The following is a 14,926-nucleotide window of genomic DNA, read 5'->3' as shown; positions in this document are numbered from 1 at the left end:
CATGTGGCTGCCCTAAAATGGCTTGATATGCTCTTAAGATTCCACAAAAGCCCAGGGGAATCTTCCAATTGCTGTGGGAGAAGGATCAGAAACAGAAATGCTCCATCTGGAGGATGACTACATGAGACTGCTCAACTCTAGCAGGATCTCAGTCTCTGCATGAAGAAAAAGAGTGGATTAGAAAGTTTACAGTCAGTGTTCCTTGACAACAGGCCCAGTCTTGCTGAAAAGATTTTCCACTGATTTCAATGAAAGCAGGATCATATCCTAGAGATACAGAAAACGCAGCTAAGGTAAACTGCAAGTATAGCACCAGCAAGCAAAACATTACAGAGAAACAAGATGTTAAAAGGTTAAACTGCTGACTCAGCTTTGTAAGATCACGTGATTGGATTTACAACGCACAATGAAGATATTTTAAACCTTCAGGGTCACACAATGATTGGCATGAAGATTTTATTGAGAAATTATCCTGCTGCACCCTGAAGCCAGAACCCAACAAGGAAACCAACACCGTCCTTTTAATACAGCATTTGCTTTCTACGGCCTTCCAAAATTCTCTCTCCCTTTTATGGCACTAACCTATGAATGAAGCAACCAAGTGCAGGCTCTCTCTGTTGAAGTAATCTGGTCCATATTGGGGATCACATTTATATACAGCTCACCCACTCGTTCTGGGGCACCATACTTGTCTCCTATCATGTCAGTGGCTCCCCTTCCCATTTCCCCCCCAGCAGCTGTACGTGTAGCACTGCCTCCTGGGGACCATTATGGAAGATCTCTTTTCCCTCTAGCCTCTTCCAAACTTTCAAACCTCTACAGGGAGAGTTGCTCACTGGCCAGCTGCTCAGGTGGGGGTGTATGGAAAGAAGAGAGACATGATCAGCTCTTCCTCACTAGCTCCTGAATGTGAAGTTTTCTCCTCTATCCCCTGCCAGCTCCAGCTCCAGCAGCCCAGTATGCCAGCCTGAGTCACTGCTGAGCCACCTGAAATTGTCTGTCTAGTCATTGTTACCCTTGTTAATTATGTCAGCGTTTACTGGAGAAAACATTTTCAGCTCCTAACAACTTGTAAAACCCTTTTTAACTGGTTTTTCTTCATGTTGCCAGCCAGCCAGTGCAATTAGGCTGTTGTGAAGAAATGCTTCTTGGAAAAGCAGCTGCCTAGTTACTGGAAATAAAACCCAATGAAAAATAAATAGGGAAGGTTGAATGCTGCTGCGCTACGCCAGCATAAACCCAGAGCTAATACCTTAGAAGTCACTTGATTTAACTTCAGATTTACACCAGGGTAAATGACAGCAGGATTTGGCCCTCAGCACACACACAATCATGTTCTTTTTAACTTAATTTAATTTAATTTCCTTCAGCTCAGGCAAGCTTGTATTGCATGGCATGGCATAGCTCTGTTGGATTAGCCCTTGAACATCTGTCCATTGAAACAGTGCCCCATTTCATTAGCTGGTGTAGGCATTACACCACCCACTCAAGCACAGAGGGAGACTCCTGCAGCTACTCTACGTACAGAAACTTGGATGTACCTGATTTAGCTTAAAAGAGCCAAAAGATATTTTATTTCGCTTCTCCTCATTCTCCAATTCTATCCCCCCGCCACCCACTCACAAGAAGAAACGTATTTGTAGACTTATTGCATTACAGAAACAGCAGCCCAGTTAGCACTGACTTGAAACAGCCTTTTTTGTGGTTGCTTGTTTGTTGAAGCCAATTTCTGACATCACTGACATGGTACAAATCACACCAATTCTGCTGCTCATCCCAACTCATTAAACAGCATTGCCTTTTCTTACAACACCTGCACTGACCAAACTCCCCCTCAGTTGTAAAGGAGTCTGTCTTTTTCAAATCTCATGTTAATGAGGTCAGTGTCACCAAACATGTATCAAACTCTCCTGTCTGTCCGGGTAAGGAAATCTAAATCTTTATTCACTTCAAACCTCTGGTTAGAAAGAAAACAGAATCTAAGCAGAGGAGATCTCATTGAACAACTCAGTCTGGAGTCAGCAACGTCCAAGTCTGTTCAGAACAGCTATTTCATGCTGCAGATGGAGAATTGTGCAAGTGAATCTGTGTATGTACAGAGGTGGCTAATTTAATTGCACTAACATTGAGTACAGCGTGTTATTCAATTTTCATAAAAAATAAGTACATAAAATCTTTGTCCTACAGCGAATATGCCTTTTTTTTAACAGAGAGGGCTTCACAAATTGCTTGAGAATCCTTTGGGTTATAAAGGTAGAAAAAAACCTGTTTTCATTGGGATCAGAATGCTGGTCTATGCTGTCAATCCCTTAATTTGTTATCCCTGGGGACACACCTGCTCCCCTCCTTTCTACTGTGAGTCTTTCCTTGCTGCAGTAGCTGCCTTCCTCAGGGATGCCCCAGAAAAGGGTACAGTTAGTTTTCTGACTTGAGAGTTCTCAATTCCTTCTTCTATATAATTACCAAGCTCCCCCAGAGAGCCAATGGCACAAGGTTATACAGCACTGAGGTGCTTGGTATTCAGGATTTAATAAGTATTATCTAATAAGCATTTAAGTATCTGCTCCCCTAAGAAGCCTGACAAACAGGATTGGACAGAACTACTCCGTCCACTGTCACAGAGCCCGGAAACTGCTTTGCTTCTGACACTGAAAGAGGAATCTCTCACTGCTGAGTGTTAGGAATGAAAGGGTTAAAAATAAATTACACGATGTGAAAAAGTTGAAGAAAGTTGTATCTTGCCTGGGGTTTATTTGGGGTTTAACTGTCCTGCTACCAGAACATTTCAATCCCCTATTCATTTGGTAGCTTTCCAAAAATCTCTCTCTCACATGAACACACACACACACGCATCGTGAAAGCTCTGTCAGCCCCTGTGTGTACACTTGAGAGAAACAAACACCCAAACCTGAATCATCTGAGCTCTCAAGCTGTCTCCAGATTGTTTTAGAAAAGAAAGGAAAGCAGGGCTTGCCTGAGCTTTTTTCATAAAGAAATGAGAGAGGTGCTGCAGCAGCCGCACTTACATTGTAGTCCCCATGTCTCTGCGCAGTTCCCCCCTTTCTGCAGTCCTATAATCCACACAGAGCAGTGCTTGTCCTTCTCCTGTAGCTCCCTGCACAGTACTGTACTCAGATTGGAACTGCTGCTGTTTTCACTTTCAGACCAGCCTCCCGCTCCGAAGCCTCTGACGTCAGGCAGCCTCTAAGAGATATTTATGGCATGAATGGTTTAAAGTTTCCCTAGGTAGAGGTTGGATTGCAGTTCTTTGGGATTTCTAGTTTTCACACTTAGATGGAAAACCTCCCAAAGGGGAGGGTGGGAGTCTGGGAGGGGTATATATGCGGGGGGGGGGGGTGGAACAGTAGGAGGCAGACAATGAAGGCAACTGTTTTAGAATCTGGCAAAAGAAAACTCTTGCTCCTTTCTGCCTTCTGTAAATACATCTAGGTCCAGGAGGCAAAAATCTTCCATACCGGGCCCCATTTGCAATAGCGGTTTTTCTGAGGGTGTCTCAATTGCAGTGTGCAATCCACAGATGCTATTCATATTGGGCCTGTTGCGTTTGGCAAAGAGGGCTTCTTTAGCATACCACACCCTATGCCACTGGACTATCCCTCTGCTGCTTCATGCCTGTGACAGGACTTCAGTTAGGGATGAATGAATCAGTCCTTCCCAAGCTTCTCCCAGTCTGTTCCTTTTGCCTTTCCCACAACCCCTTCCAACTGTCTGCCCCTTATGTCTGGAAAAGCCTCCTCATGAACGTATGCCCAGCTCACTCTTTGTCTTCCTTCAGAATACCGCTAACCCCCCCATCCCAAGGAACATTCTAGTGGAAGTGGCAATCCCTCACTCTGTGTTTGCTCTGTATTGTATTCTACCTAGACACAGCTCTCTTTCTGAAGCAGGGACCTGGTATTTCTTCAGCACAGCTCACATATTGCACAGTGTGGCACAATTTACCTGCTGTGCAGGGTGTATACTTCTGAGGCTATATAAAGAAGCAAAAGAATTAGAACCAATCCTCTCTTAAGAAGTAGCATCAATATACAATTGGACTTGAAGAGCTAAATTTACTCCTGATGTAATCCTATTGAGGTAAATGGAATTACACCAAGGATGAATTTGGCCCCAGAACCTTAAAGCACTATACAGACATTAACTAATTAATCCTCAGATCCATGCTGTGAGGTCAGGAAGTATCATTAGCCCTGTTGTACAGATGAGGAAACTGAGGCCCAAATTTGTCCAAACCCACTAAGTGTGCCTGTGTAAGACTCCAGAACTGAAATGAGGTCCCATATCTACTGAGAGGTTCAAAATTTTCAAACTCCCTCTATGCTTCCTAGTTCCATGTGGGATGAGAAGCATCAACAAACCGTGAAGCAGGTTTTCCTTCCCCATTTCAGACCAGAACAAAACTGGAAGCACTCAGAACCCCAGGACAAAGCCTGTCTTTGTGGCGTTCACAGGGAGGGAGGTGGCTGTGAGTGTGCCGGGGGAGTGGCGGGGAAAGAGAGGATATTCCACTAAATTCATAGATTCATAGATATTAAGGTCAGAAGGGACCATTATGATCATCTAGTCTGACCTCCTGCACAATGCAGGCCACAGAATCTCACCCACCCACTCCTGCGAAAAACTTCTCACCTATGTCTGAGCTATTGAAGTCCTCAAGTCGTGGTTTAAAGACTTCAAGAAGCAGAGAATCTTCCAGCAAGTGACCCGTGCCCCATGCTACAGAGGAAGGCGAAAAACCTCCAGGGCCTCTTCCAATCTGCTCTGGAGGAAAATTCCTTCCCGACCCCAAATATGGCAATCAGCTAAACCCTGAGCATATGGGCAAGATTCACCAGCCAGATACCCAGGAAAGAATTCTCTGTAGTAACTCAGATCCCACCCCATCTAACATCCCATCACAGGCCATTGGGCCTATTTACCATGAATATTTAAAGATCAATTAATTGCCAGAATCATGTTATCCCATCATACCATCTCCTCCATAAACTTATCGAGTTTAATCTTAAAGCCAGATAGGTCTTTTGCCCCTGCTGCTTCCCTTGGAAGGCTATTCCAAAACTTCACTCCTCTGATGGTTAGAAACCTTCATCTAATTTCAAGTCTAAACTTCCCAATGACCAGTAAAGTAGGGGTGTTTGCTTCTTAAAATAAAAGGATAGCCAGTAAATTCAGGAGCAACAATGCAGAGATTATTAACTGAGAAAGAAATATTACAATGAGTTATAGACTAATCTACCTCATGCCCCAGATATAGTTATGGGCACAGTATAAAAGCACAGGTAGACGAGGTAAAATATATAAGAGGTAAGGGGGCTGTATCAGAAGGGGTGTAAATACCATACTTACTTCTTATCGTGCTTTTCATCTCAAAGGATCCCAATGTACTTTACGTCTATACAGAACGTTGTTCAAAGAGCTCACAAATTAGTGCCTGTTATTTTTCCATGCACAGTTATTTGTATGAACATCCCTGCAAATCTTTATGTGTAAACAGCACTTGCTCAGGCAAATCCAAGAGGTTGATGTCTTACTACTAGTTTTGGACGTGCAAGTGCTGTTTGCAGGCACGAAGCTAGGTTTTTGCCAGTGCAAGTTGCTCAAGGTGCAAATTTACAGTCTGGTCCTATGTGCGGAAATATTTCATAATTTCTTATTATCTCTCTGCTATGCTACCACCATTAAATTTTGGGCCTGAGCCAAAGCCGATAAGTATCACTTAATTAACTTCAGTATATTTTGGATCAAGCCCTTTCTGATAACTTCATAATGTGAATTAGCCAAATACACTGAAATGTTACCCTCACAACCAAAGGCCTTGAGAGAAAATCCAGAAGACAAGTGCTAGGCACTCAGAAAGGGACTTCTACCACCTGTTTCAACAAGATTCTGTGAATCCTGCAGTTCCAGCAAAAAGAAAATGCTTTCCACCAGACAGCTTTTCTCCCCAACACTTTATTGTTTAGAGCTAAAGCAGTGGCTCTCAGCCTTTCCAGACTACTGTACCCCTTTCAGAAGTCTGATTTGTCTTGCGTACCCCCAAGTTTCACCTCACTTAAAAACTACCTGCTTACAAAATTAGACATAAAATTACAAAAGTGTCACAGCACAGCTATGCCATGCCACTATTACTGAAAAATTGCTTACTTTCTCATTGTTACCATATAATTATAAAATAAATTTCAATTGGAATATGAATATTGTACTTACATTTCAGTGTATAGTATATAGAGCAGCATAAACACATCATTATGCGTATAAAATTTTAGTTTGCACTGACTTTGCTAATGCTTTTTATGTAGCCTGTTGTAGAACTAGGCAAATATCTAGATGAGTTCATGTATGCCCTAGAAGGCATCTGCATAACCCCAGGGGTATGTGTACCCCTGGTTGAGAACCACTGGGCTAAAGAACCAGAAAGGTTTTCATAAGAATAGAAAGAGCTCAGTTTACACTATACAATCCAGCTGTCTAACAACTGGAACTTCCTCAGAGGCCTCTCTCCCTCTGACCCCCAGAATGTCAGTTTTGTAGGGTTCTCTAGGTTTACTGTAAGTGTCAGTTTGGCTCTTCACTCCCCAGCCCTGCTGCCTTACTCCAGCTTGTGCATCTGCCTGAGAGCTAAGCCTGGAGCTCATTTGCTGCCTCCTGGGAATCAGACAGGGCCTCTGAAGCCTGCTGCACCGCCTCTCTGCAGGGAACGATGGGTTTTACTGCATATTTCAGGGATTCTCTGTCAGATCTCACAAGCACATCCCTATGAGGAGTCTTGCTTTCCAGTGGCCTGCCCTGAACAAATTCCCCGTGATATAAACTCAGTGAAGGCTGCTGTTGTGGGCTGGAAATGAGAGAGCTGTGTACAGTGACTCATGCAGTCCCTCAGATTAATTTCTAAGACCACACTAAGGTCCAGTCCGGAGCAGGGGGAAAGATGGAAATCTTGAAAATCACGAGCAAATGATACATTAATGAGTGCAACCATTTGTACATAATCTGGTTGCAAATATCATTTCCTTTTTTTAAAAGTAATTTTGATGCTGGATGGAAAAACCTAGAGACCAAAATCCTCTATGTATCCAGAGAAAAGGAAAAGCATTGGCCAGGGCAGTGTCAATAGATGCAACACACTGCACCACCAATGCACCTCAACTCCATCCTGAAAGGACCACCTCCAGGAATACGAGTTTGGTCTCCAGGATCCAGTCTATCCCCAGTCTATCTTTGCTGAGTTTGCTAGTTATGACATAGGCACCTACTCACATGGAGCCGGACTGATATGACTCTCTGTTCACATAGGTTCGCAAACTTAGAAAGTAAAGCCTATCAGATCCTATAAATCTAGGCTGGATTCAACGTGTGTCCTAAAAATAAAAGATTCCAGCTTTCAGACCATTACTATGACCCTTGGCCATCCACTGCACCTCAGACATTGCTTCTGTCCTATCAAGCTGAGAAGGTGACCCATATTCACTATGGAAAACTGCATGAATGTTTGATGGATTTCCATCCTTATAAAACTCTATATTAAGGTCTTTTATTTAAGGCCATGTTAGTTATAAATTCTGTTTTCAGCAGTAAATTATATTAAAAAATGTAGATTAAACTTTACATTTAAAATAAATAGCTAAGAGTCTCTTAAAATACTTAAGATGTAAATGAACAGGCAAATCCTATTCCTTATGTCAAGTGTGATAAAGTGGAATTGGTACATAGGTGTCCCATGACAGACTCCCCCCCCGGGCTGTGGTACCACTTTATTGCCATTGCTGAAGTGTTATGGCAACAGCATCTGCAGTAGTGCCTGAATTTGCTGCACTCCTGCTCATAGGCAGCCGGAGGGAACAACATGGGAAGAATGGTTGGTTGATCTACATTGTTGCAGATCCACAGACCCCACCCCCTTTTGCTTTATGCCATACCAAACCCACCTTCATGAGGCCCAGAGGAAGCTTTGCAGAGTACAATTCCACAGGATACAGACCCTGTTTGAGACCTCATATAGTCTTGTTCCTAACACAATGGAACTGGTGTCCTCTCTGCCTGAGGCGGGGGTGGGAGGAGAAGGAGCAGGAATTTCCCCTTTTTAAAACAGACCTAAATTATAACAATACAACCTGCCCAGAAGTGTACTGAGTGCACAAGCTTTTGAGGAGAAGTTCATCCCTATGCAGAAGGCCAATACAAGGCCCATTGCCAGGAGTGAGTGCTCACAGCTAGCTTGCTTACCTGCAAGCTTACCTTAACACCCTAGACAGTTTAATGAGTGCAGCTGGGCCTGATTTAGCTGTGTGATTGGGGGATCAGCAGACCAGCTCTTAACACCAGCAGCAGGCTACCGGCTGTTGAGCGCGTTTGCCTGGGGCTATGCTAGTTCCTGCTTTGGACCCAGCCCTGCTCCTGTCTTCCCTGCCTCTAACCCTTGGTTCAGATTCCTAATTCTGACTCTGGCTTGACCCCGGCTCTCATTCTGACCCTTGGTTCTGTTTCCTGCTCTGGCTACTAGGCCAGACCACCCATGTCTCAGTCCCTAACACTGCTGCATCACTTATACTCTCAAAAATAGAGCTTAAGCAAGGTTTGGCTGGTGCACAGGCCTCAAGCTGGCACTCTGCGTAGGGGTGAATTTCACCACTGGTGAATACTCACAAATGATGTCATCCCTTCTGCAGTTTATTTTGCAGACTCTTAGACCATAATGTACAGCAGGTTTTTTTTTAAACTAAAACATAAAAACTACCATATATCTAGATATTGCTATTGAAATATTGACTACTCGGCCTACACAGCAACTTTCAAAACAAGGCTCACCTCTGCAGTGACATCCTGACAGCTCCCCCAGGAGTAAATATAGTCTCTCTTCAACAGCATCATGACTGTAAAAAAACTTTTTATTTTCCTTGCAGACAAAATTGTGCAAATGAGCAAGTAAACAGTCCACAACAATTCCATCAGGGGCATGTGTTATGCATTTTAAAGTCTGCCTCAATATGCATACACATGATTGGCTGCAGGGGTTTATTGTGTCAGCCTTTTGGTGGTACAGAACAAGGGGCGGGGGGAGGGGGGAACCAAAGGAAATTAAATCGCAAAGCCTACTTTCAAATATTATCGGTGCTGCCATTGTGGAGCATCATTGGCCTCCCTTGTCTGGTATGCTGCCTCCAGCAGTAGTTAAATACCTGGTGATTCAGAGCAAGGAGAACAGAGAACACAGTGAACCTGGCAGTTGTGGGATGGAATATTATATAGAGAAAAGGGGGAAGAATTCTTCTCTCCCCTCCCCCCCCCAGTTGATCAGTTTACACTCTGAAGCATGAGGTTTGAGATGCTGGGTTTCTTGCTCTAGCTGGCATAGCTGTGGATGTTATTTCTGTTTATAATTCAGTTTGGAAACCTACCAGGTTTCACTCAAATCCACATAAGTCAGGAAATGCAGAGTTATGGCATATGGTAGCGAGCATAGGGCACTCAAAAGCCTGCACAGAGCTTTCCATTTATTCTCGGAAGCACAAGGTGTTGGCCATGGTCAAATGTATATACTGGAGACGGAAGGTGGAAATTCCAGCTCATGCTAGCTCTGATTGAGCTAAAAATAGAAGTGTCCCATGGTGGTAGGAGCAGCAGGAGGAGCTAGCCGTCTTGAATACCTCTAGTTTCTCAGATGGGATTGTACTCAGGGCAGCTAGCATGTCCCCCCACTCGTATTGCTGTGGCTACCCTTCTTCTGATTGAACTACTGCAGCTATGTCTACCTGAGCTACAAATTACACCTCCAGCTCCAGGGTAAACGGAGTCTCTGATGCACAAGGTTCTTTGCGATTAGCTTTGCAAGCCAGAGGCACAGAAGGCTTCCACGCTTGCATATTCAACAGCCAAAGTCTGATTCTCCACTGCCCTGCACCTTGTGTTGCCATTTATACCTGGGCAAAATGGGTGCAAAAGGAATCAGAATGGTAGAGTTTTATACACACTTTGCTCAGGTGTAAATGTCAGCAAAAAAGGTGAAAGGTAGTGGAGAGACCCATTGACTTTAATGGAGTTATTTCTGATTAACATCCTTGGTATAAGTGAGGCCAAAGTCTCTGCAGCACCTAAAAGAAGTTGGGCTCACCCGGGGGTCGGCAATGTCAGGTAACTGGCTACAGCTCCCTGATTGTGAGGCCAATTTTATACCATCCCCAGCTCTGGTTGACTCAAGGCCAGGGGTTCTCAAACTTCATTGCACTGCGGCCCCCTTCTGATAACAAAAATTACTACATGACCCCACTAGGGGGGACCAAAGCCTGAGCCCACTCAAGCCCTGCTGTGCCAGGTGGTGGGACTAAAGCCCAAGCGCCACTGTCCTGTGCGGGGAGGCCAAAGTTGAAGACCAGTGACTTCAGCCCCAGGCAGGGGGCCTGGAACCTGAGCCCTGCTGCCCAGGGCTGAAGCCCTCAGGCCGTGGGGCTTGGGCTTTGGCTTCTGCCCCGGGCCCCAGCAAGTCTAACGCCGGCCCACAGTTTGAGAGCCACTGACTTAAAAGCAGCTTGAGGAAAGCCAGAGTACAGCACACTCCAGCCATTACCCCTACATGGCAGGTAGGTGGTGTAGCAGCCAGCTGTCAGCTCTGTCCCGGCAAGGGAATTTTAGCTAGGCTCTGATGCATTTGCTTCACTTGAGCATTGCAAAGGGAACCAAGTGGCTCACAGAATCTGGATCCCTGTGTTCCACTACAAATTAAAATTATCCTGCACAGATAATATCAGAACTAAACAGCATTTTTGTAATACATCCCAATTCATCCAGTTATTCCTCAAATTAACTGAGCTTTGTGTGCTTTTCCACAGAAAACTAGAGAGAGCATTCAGAGTGGCCAGAGTCCTATGAGAACTTTGTGGGACATCAGCCTCTTGGCTTCCATGGCACACAGACTGAATTAAGTGCTCTCAAAGCAAAGATGTTAAAAACATGTTAGAGAAATGGCTTGAGAAAAAATCATGAAGGAAAACCAGGCAGATGTAGGTGCCATTACTGACATGCCAAGTTAACTATGATTCATTATATGTTACACAATATCAGAGGAGCTAGGGTTGGATGGATAATTTGAATCCTTTGGACCATATCAGATTTAATTATTCTCAACTGCACAGTGTCTTTTTCTCTCTCTTGACTTTCTTCTTGCAGAGGATTTATTTTCAAAAGACTCCAGGAAGCCAACACAGCTTATTAGACTAGCTATTATCCTGAGTCACTTCCTACAATAGTCTAATACGACTTTTAAGACAACCTCTTCTGTGGGTGTAGGTCTGAGTCTATCAATAGTTAGTGAAGCTGTATCAACATACCTGAAAGGAGTATCTGTTGATAACTAGTTATATTATATACACACAAAACCCACATAAAAAAAATCAAGGTTGCAAAGTCAACGATTGAAAAATTAGGTCTCAGATTTATAGCTGCCCATGCAAACTTATGTCAGGCTCATTATGATACAGTTTTATCCAGCTCCACGTAGGAAGCCTGTAGCAGACTCAAGAATAGAACCCAGCTCTTTTGGTGTCAGACCAAGGCTTTAATCACAAATCCACCCTTTCACTTCTTGCAGCCTTTTGCCACATTTGATATTCATTCTGTGCACTAAATGAGGCAGGACTTCTGTAGAAAAAATGACATGTGATCAACCTGAGACTGTGCCATAATGTGAGGGGCCAGCTTTAAAGTTGTGTGGGCAACTTTAATTCTGGCATTTCCATACTCTTGAGTGCTTGGCTTAGCACCTTTAGTGTTCTTTTACCATAGTGTTTTGTATGTAACTTGTTAGGTTTTTAAAAAGAAAACAGACCCACTATCAAAATTCTATCATGTGCAATAAAAAAACTGCACTTATTGGTCATCAGCCCCAGGACCTTTAGAGTCACCACACAAACTTTTACCATTTGTGCAAAAGGAGCAATGGCTAACAATAGGAGGCTGCTGTGCTCTATGTGGATCAGCCATTATATGGTGATGTGACATACCCTTTGGCAATGAGTTTTAGAACTATTTGTTAGACAACATAAGAACATCGGGAATCAGGATTTCTGGGTTCTATTTCTGGCTGTGCAGGAGAGTGTGGTCTACTGGTTACAGTCAGCATAGCCAATCACATATATTTGGCATATCCATTCTGAAAGACATTGCAACTAACTGAATGAGACTTGACTCTGGCATATTAGAGATTTAGGTTTAATTACCAGGAATTTAATTACCAAATTCACTGAATTTGTGAAATCTTAGTTACTCCACCTGCAAAGTGGGGCAATTATACTTGCCTGCCTCCTATGACAGGAGCATGAGACCTTGATCAATATTAATTATGTGCACTTCACAACATTTACAAACACCAGTCAATAGAAGAAGATATGATATCAGGGCCTCCTAGCTCCCAGCCCAACACTCCTATTACACATCACATGTGAAGAAGTGATATCCATAAATGTATTTGTTATGTATAAGGCTATGATTTAAACATGGTTATTTTTAGTAAAAGTCATGGACAGGTCAGGGGCAAGAAACAAAAAAGTGACCTGTCCATGACTTATACCATAAATACCCCTGATTGAATCTTATGGCGGCGTGCCAAGGGGAGCCTTGAGGGACCCATGGCACCAGCTGCGAGGGGGAAGCCCAGGTGGGCCCGCTGCCAGGGGGGACCCTGGGGCCCAGCGGTTGCTCCAGTGGTTGCCAGGGGCAGTGAGTTCTGGGGGACCAGCAGCTCCCCTGGCCAACGACAGGGGCGGGGAACCCCGAGGGGCCAGCAGCTGCTCTGGCCACCTAGGGACTACTGCCAGGAGCCTCTGAGCTGCAGCTGCTCCTGGCTCCCTGGGACCGCTGCTCAGGTGGTCCCCAGAGCCAGCCACATCGACCGTTGCTCAGGTGGTCCCTGGAGCCAGCTGCCAGGGACTGCCAGAGGGCCTCCCAAGCAGCTGGCCACAGAGCTGTTTCAGCAGCAGCCAGTGTGGCTGTCAGCCACACTGGCCACTGCAGAAGTCATGGAGATCGCAGGAAGTCATGGAATCTGTGACTTCCGCAACCTCCGTGACAAACACAGGGCCCTAATCATGTACCTTTAACCTCCTCATCTGCCATCTGCCCAATAATCTACTTACATGAGTAATGGTTTGAAGGATCAACCTTAAAACCTTTGAACTCTGGGATATTTGTCTCTTCAGGTGGATGAAAACCAGGCCTACAAGGTAAATGAAGGGTTGAGGCTTTGGCAGTAGGGTAAGAACTTGCAGAATACAAGTTTGGATTCTGGACTCCCTGGATACAGACTAACATGGCTAACCCCTGATACTGGACTCCCTGGGAAGCAAGTACCTGGGATCAGCACCATCAGACCACTTGAGAGGAGACACAAGAATAACAGATCTAAAAGTGTACAGTAAGGCTCAAACCACAGATGTTCTGAGCACCTTCAACTCCTATTGATGTCTGTTATATTTGAGGATGCTCAGTACTTCATAGGGTAAGGTCTCTTATGTTTAAGGCCAGCCCTGATTATTTCCTAGCAGACAGAAGAAGAAAAAAAGACACTGCACAGCAGGTTGTGATAGGACTCCCAGGGAGGCTAATTATATCATTGAACTGTTATTACCACTTTTGTACTGGGACTGCACAGCTGCAAGATTTGAGCCTCCTGGGGGACAAGAAGGAGCATGTGTTCATAGCCTCCTGAAGAAAGAGTGAGATAGCTACTGAAAAATGTATCACAGGTAGCCACAAGTATGTGCTACAAGCCTTCCTGGAGACACCAAGATAAAAAGCATAAAAGTTCATGGGTTAAATTCAGAATCAGTAAGTGGGAGTAATGCCCATTGACTTCAGTAGAATGGTACCCATTTACATCAGGTCTGAATTTGGCCTTACTGATCAAAGTTTCTTTAGCCAGAAGTTGGTGCTTAAGGAACTGAAAGAGGGGGAACAAGAGAGGTGTTAAAACCAGACTGCAGCACGAAGAGCAAGAGGCATATTCCAGAATGAGTGTGGGTGTATGTATGCACTTATTCAAACTGGTTTGAAAAAGAACATATCCAAATCTATACCTTAAACTTGACTGGGTCCTTGTAAGTTTCAAAAATGTTTTGACAAATTGTATTTATTATGATTCAATTTCATTAACCTATGCCTGATGATGCGCCCCTTGGGTCTTAGGGCTTTGCTCCTGTGAGATCCTAAGCATCCACTGAGACAGGCTGAAGTCAATAGGAATTGGTGCACTTATCACTTTCTAAGATCAATCCCTAATATATTTTCCATTGTGCTTATGAATCAGTCTCTTTTGTGCTAATGTTGCAGTTTCTAGCAGAACCAGAGCCATTTATAAAATTGAGGGATGTGTGAACTTGGTCAGGTAACATAGACTCACCTCAAACATTTTCACTACAATCATGCATCCATCTTCTCAGGGTCAAATATGGTTAGTTAACTCTTCCCTGATTTCCTTGCACTTTTTCCTGCTGAGATGGGAAGTGGGGAGTGCTGAAATATTATGAAACAGGGTTCTTAGAAGATTTCTAGCCTGACCAGACACAGGAAGATCCAGAGATTTGGTAGGCTGGTTCCTGCAATTTTTCCAGCCCAATTTTGTGAATTTAGGAGGTTCAAGCAGATGAGATGAATTTGGTACCGTGGTCAAAGCACAGGATTAGGATAAATTAGTTCTGCCATGGAGTTACTGTGTTTTCTTGGGCAGGCCACTTAACCTCTCTGTGCCTCCGTTTCTTCATGTACAAAATAGGTATAACAACACTAACTTACTCTACAAGGGTGTTGTGAGGATAAATTAATTAATGTTGATAAAGTTTTCTAATATCCACAGATTGAAGGTGCTAGAAGACAGTAAATTACTCTTAATACTTAAGCTTTGGGGTGCTTTGCTTCTCTG

General features: G+C 44.0%; 1 protein-coding gene across 2 annotated transcripts in view; it reads right to left on the bottom strand.

The window, feature by feature from the left end:
• The window catches only part of DAAM2 (dishevelled associated activator of morphogenesis 2), a 243,722-nt gene extending 240,606 nt beyond the window's left edge, over window positions 1–3,116 (bottom strand). For both annotated transcript variants that reach the window (XM_073338564.1, XM_073338566.1), the window contains exon 1: window positions 3,027–3,116. The gene's annotated coding sequence lies outside the window, so the exon portion shown is untranslated. The remainder of the gene's footprint in view (window positions 1–3,026) is intronic.
• Between the last annotated feature and the right edge of the window lie 11,810 nt (window positions 3,117–14,926).

Source organism: Lepidochelys kempii, chromosome 3 (genome assembly GCF_965140265.1).
Source record: "Lepidochelys kempii isolate rLepKem1 chromosome 3, rLepKem1.hap2, whole genome shotgun sequence".
Lineage (NCBI taxonomy): Eukaryota > Metazoa > Chordata > Testudines > Cheloniidae > Lepidochelys > Lepidochelys kempii.
The sequence above is the reverse complement of the archived record's forward strand: the minus strand, read 5'-3'. Positions and strand labels throughout refer to the sequence as shown.